This window comes from Ahaetulla prasina, chromosome 12 (assembly GCF_028640845.1).
Source record: "Ahaetulla prasina isolate Xishuangbanna chromosome 12, ASM2864084v1, whole genome shotgun sequence".
NCBI lineage: Eukaryota > Metazoa > Chordata > Lepidosauria > Squamata > Colubridae > Ahaetulla > Ahaetulla prasina.
In genome coordinates this window covers 6,342,465-6,348,024 of record NC_080550.1, presented here as the reverse complement: position 1 = coordinate 6,348,024, position 5,560 = coordinate 6,342,465, and the positions used below count along the sequence as shown (strand labels likewise).

The 5,560-nt window shown below is 39.1% G+C and overlaps 1 non-coding gene across 1 annotated transcript; it reads left to right on the top strand.

The window, feature by feature from the left end:
* The first annotated feature begins 4,460 nt into the window (after window positions 1–4,460).
* TRNAM-CAU (transfer RNA methionine (anticodon CAU)) lies at window positions 4,461–4,533 on the top strand. The gene has a single exon. It is a non-coding gene; the product is annotated as a tRNA-Met (tRNA).
* Window positions 4,534–5,560: the final 1,027 nt, after the last annotated feature.

Genomic DNA, 5,560 nt, shown 5'->3' with positions numbered 1-5,560 from the left:
TTAGTGCTATATTGCTACATTGCCAAACATAAATCCTTTGTAAATAGTTCTAAATTGCCAAATTTTACAGATGGTCATTTTCAGAACTATGCGTAAAGTTTGGTGGATTCTCGTTTAAAAATTAAATCCTTGGATTAGTTTCTGGCTTTGAGAAGGCAAACATGAAGAGGCCTTTTCTTGGAGATTCTGCAGGGGACGTGGACAAAATAAAGATGAAGATGGTAGATTTAGGTAAAGTACCACTTTATAAAACCTTAATAAGACCAGACCTGAAATACTGCATCCAGTTTTGGTCACCACATTACAAAGGAGATGTTGAGACTTTGGAACAAGTGCACAGAAGAACAACTGAGGTGTTTAAAGACCTGGAGACTAAAACCTATGAAGAATGGTTGCAGGATTTGGGTCTGTCTAGTCTAGAGAACTCAGGGGACGCGGTGGCTCAGGGGATAGGATGTTGAGCTTGTCGATTGAAAGGTTGGCAGCTCAGGGTTTCAAATCCCTAGTGCTGCCCTGTAATGGGGTGAGCTCCCATTACTTATCCCAGCTTCTGCCAACCTAGCAGTTTCGAAAGCACATAAAAATGCAAGTAGAAAAAATAGGGACCACCTTTGGTGGGAAGGTAACAGTGTTCCGTGTGCCTTTGGCATTGAGTCATGCCGGCCACATGACCACGTAGATGTTTTCGGACAGCGCTGGCTCTTCGGCTTTGAAATGGAGATGAGCACCGCCCCGTAGAGTCGGCAACGACTAGCACGTATGTGTGAGGGGAACCTTTACCTTTAGTCTAGAGAAAAAAAGGGCTAGGGGTGACATGATAGCAGTAGTCCAGTATTTGAGGGTCTGTCACAAAGAAAAGGGGGGGGGGTCAACTTATTTATCCAAAGCACCAGAAGGCAAGACAAGAAACAATGGATGGAAACTAATCAAGGAGAGAAGCAACCTGGAATTAAGGAGAAACTTCCTAACAGTGAGAACAATTAACCAGTGGAACAGCTTGCCACCAGAAGTTGTGAGTGCTTCATCACTGGAGGTTTTTAAGAAGAGACTGGACAACCTTTTGTCTGAAACAGTATAGGGCAGTGGTTCTCAACCTTTATAGTGCTGCGATCCCTTTAATACAATTCCCCACGATGTGGTGACACCAACTGTAAAATTATTTTCATTTTGAATTTATCGCGCCTGAAGCCATATTGGCTAGCGATCTGAACTGCTTGCGATTGCCTTGAGGACGGAGGCATTAAAGCGGAGACTCCTCCCCTATTAAATTTATCGTGCCTGAAGCCAGATTAGGCTAGCGATTGGGAGTGACTGCAGCTGGCTTGAGAGGGAGACATCAGAGCAAAGATTTCTCTCTTTTTTAATTCATCGCACCTGAAGCGATTTGAAGAGCCTGCAGTTGGCTTGTGGAGTCAACCATTGGAGCATGATTCTTTGACTCGCAAGTATACTTCCCATATTTCCGATGGTCTTAGGCGACCCCTGGCAAATCGTCATTCGACCCCCAATGGGGTCGCGACCCAAAGGTTGAGAACAGCTGGTATAGGGTCTCCTGCTTGAGCAGGGGATTGGACTAGAAGACCTCCAAGGTCCCTTCCAGCTCTATTCTGAATTGAAAATCTTCTTTCCTTGTGTCCTCAGCAACAGAGAACTGCCAGGGAAGTAATATAATATGATCGACAATGGTTTAGAATTACAGTTTATTTCTTCCATAACCGTTCGTTTCCAAACCATCTTAATTCCTCTTCCCTCCTTGCCTAGTTTGTTTTAGGATTTCTAAGTTCAAAATTAAATTTATGTAATTGATTCTGAACATAAGTCTTCTTCCAAACCGTATCTGTGGGACATGCAATGCATTTCTGAGGTTTGATGTGGGAATGTGTGTGTTTGTGTGTTGCGTGCATGCACACTAATTTCTAACATATGTACCCCATAGGCATGATTCACACAAATGTCTGGAATTTAGAGGAAATGATGATCCGGCTTAGAAATGTGTAAAGATGTAAGAAACTTGGTAATTTTCACTTCAGATGTTGTCAGCGAGCAACTATTATAAAAACACATATCACATCAGTTCACAGTTTTTTTTTAAAAAAAATCTCATAACATGTAATTTCAGCAAACTTACACGTTTAATGAACTCTACCACCTAAAGGAATATTTCCTAAAGCTAGTAGTATAATCAGTTAAATTAAATCAAAAGATGAAAATGTGTAGGTGTTGTGTATGCTTATTTATCTACTTTTAATTAGTAGGTAACTTCTGAACTAGATGTAGAAATGAGAAGGAGGGGACATATCAATTCTTGAAACAATTCTCTTTTTCTTTCCCTCTCTCTCCCTCTCCTTCTCTCCCTCTCTTTCTGTAGAAAATTAGAATAGAATAGAATAGAATAGAATAGAATAGAATAGAATAGAATAGAATAGAATAGAAATCATATAGAATAGAAATCATATAGAATAGAATAGAATAGAATAGAATAGAATAGAATAGAATAGAATAGGAATCATAGAGTAGAATAGAATAGAATAGAATAGAATAGGAATCATAAAGTTGAATAGAATAGAATAGAATAGAATAGAATAGAACAGAATAGAATAGGATAGGATAGGATAGGATAGGATAAAATAGGATAGGATAGGATAGGATAGGATAGGATAGGATAGGAATCAGAATAGAATAGAATGGGGAGGGGGCAGGGAGCTGCAGGGAGCTGCTTTGTCTTAAAAACATGCTTCTCCTTTAGGGAAAATATAATATTCTGCCTTTTTAATATTTCCTAGAATATTTCATTTTCCTAGGAGAGGGGTGGGGTGTGCTAACTTCCTATACGGTATTAAAAGTTATTACGGTGTCCTCCATATTGTATATCTTATGAAATTACACCTTCCTAGTTGTACTCTATCAATTAATATATATGGATCTATTTAGCTGGGCATTCCTGGATCAAATCATTCGTTCGTTTGTTCATTCATTCATTCATAGTTAGGAGGAGAAAGAGAAAGAAAGAAAGGATAGAGAGATACACATATTGTTCTGTTCCCCCTCCCCACTTCACAGAGCAAATGCAAAGACGTGTCTCCTGGTCTTTTTATTTGCTACAGACCTGATTTTCTTCATCTTTTCGTCGCTGCCTCAGATCAATCCAGGATTGATCGTCAGCAGCTGGGACTTGAGGCATTGCCAGGGAGGAGGAGGGTGCGGGAGAGGGAGGCCTTGTCAGCTCCTCCTCCTGGCCTGCAGCTGGAATTTTGGGGCGGTGCCAGTGAGGAGGGTCCTGGTGAGAGAGGCCTTGCTGGCTCCTCCATGAGGACAGGCTCAGGGGGCGGAGTCACAACACATATACAGTAGATATACTGCATACTGTACTTCAAACCATTCCATTACTGGGTTGGTCCAGCCATTGTTGATCAGGAATCTAAGTAAATAAGATTCTTGTATTATCTCATTCCTTCTCCCACCGCTTTCTGTATACTTTTGTTGCTCATAATTTATTGTGCTAGGCCACAGGAATACAAGTTTCTGTCAATCACCTCCCAGAGGTTTGCAGTAGAACAAACGTAGTTCATTCGACTCAAAACGTAGTTCATTTAGCTCAGCTAAGTAACAAAACACAATTATATAACATAAAACACGCTTCCTATTTGTATGTCCCTTTATAGCCGTGATGAATTGAATGCCATTTCTTCATTGCAAGGCTGACTCACAGGCAGAAAGTGATGGGACAACTACCAAAGACCCAACAGGTTCAAATTTATAAATTTACGGATGCTGAATTTGGATTTTGGCTTATAACATTACATCTATGATAGTAAAACTATGAAAATTGAATTGCGGAAATTTTATTTGTTTTTATTTATTTATTTATTATTTCATCAAGCATGTATTAGATTACAGATATAAGTATAAACCTAATTATGAATACACGAAATGGATACGAATAAAAGGGACCACCTTCCAAGCCAAATTAAGGATTCAGAACAAATTGCCAGAATGAAGCAGACTGATAAATAAGAAGGACTTCTGCATGGGGATTTAAAAAAAAAAGATTTACGAAATCCAGTTACCTCAAAATCAAAATGTGAAGTAGATCAACGTAGCAAAGAGAATGAGGGTTAATTTTCATACCTCTCGGAGAAAGCTAGTCTGCCAATTCTTCTTTCACACAGTTAAAGCAGATCTATCAAAAGCTAGTCAAAAGGAAATGTAAGGGACTCGCTTCCATCAAGATTTATAAGACAAGTTGCTTGCTGGTAAAATTACTCTGGCAGGTAATTGCACTACCTATCCAGTGGTGGGATTCAGCCAGTTCGCACCACTTCGGAAGAACCGGTTGTTAACTTTTTGAGCAGTTTGCTGAACTGGTTGTTAGAAGAAATCATTAGGGCAGAGAACCGGTTGTTAAATTATTTGAATCCCACCACTGTACTGTATTTTTCACTAAAGGGAAAAATATATAAGCCTCGTTGGCGCAGTAGGCAGCGCGTCAGTCTCATAATCTGAAGGTCGTGAGTTCGAGCCTCACACGGGGCACGCCTGAATTATTTTAAGGGGCGTGCATAAGCGCACAAACGTGCCTACCGTTCCTGTCCTATTGTTCTTCTTTTCTTCTTCCTATATATGTTTATATGTGTATATACTATATAATCTTTTTGTATGATGTTGTGACAAAATAAATAAATAAATAAATAAATATAAAAAATAATTCTTCTATTGCATATTTTTTGAAAGTGAATGATACAATCTCTTCTAAGTTGTTCCATACGTAAAGCACAAAAATTTTACTCAGTAGGATTCAGCCGTTTGCAAAGGATCTATGTTACTGCCAAATTAATGAGAATATCTCACACAGTGTTATGATTTAAAGGAGAGACGTACAAACTCACCAAATATGTTTTCATTTAGCCTTTTAATTAAACTTGCAGTTAATAGAGCACTGTTAAAAAGGAAAAGGAGGAACCAAGGGTGTTAAAAGACATGGAATTAATCTGACAATATTAATAATATTTCATGCAGGGTTGTATTTGTTAAACTCTCATGTGGAGAAAATCCCACAACATGGAGAAGCAATTAAGAGGGCAAAACAGCTGGGAATAAAATAAATGAGCAGTAAGATTTGAGCATTCGTACTTATATATTTAAAGGAGAATATTTGTAGCTCAGGATTGTGATGAGGGCTCCTTGGTGCTCTCAGAGCTTGGTTGTTTTCCTGCAGGCGTTTCATTACCCAAACGAGGTAAACATCATCAGTGCTAGATGGCACTGATGATGTTACCTAGTTGGGTTATGAAACGTCTGCAAGAAAACCACCACGCTCATAGAATTCCTCATTTATATAGTCATTTGTTTCCTCCAGGAATTCCTCATTTATATAGTCATTTGTTTCTCACTCTGAATGATTGGATTCTATTCATTATGAGGATTGGCGGTGCAGATTCCAGAATTTTGAAAGAGGGTGACTTCAGCAGATGGATGAATGCATTTAGACTGTGGGAAAACGGTCGGATGGCATGGGAAAATCCAAACCAAGTGTCTTCTGCTGAGCAAATAAGCAGATTCC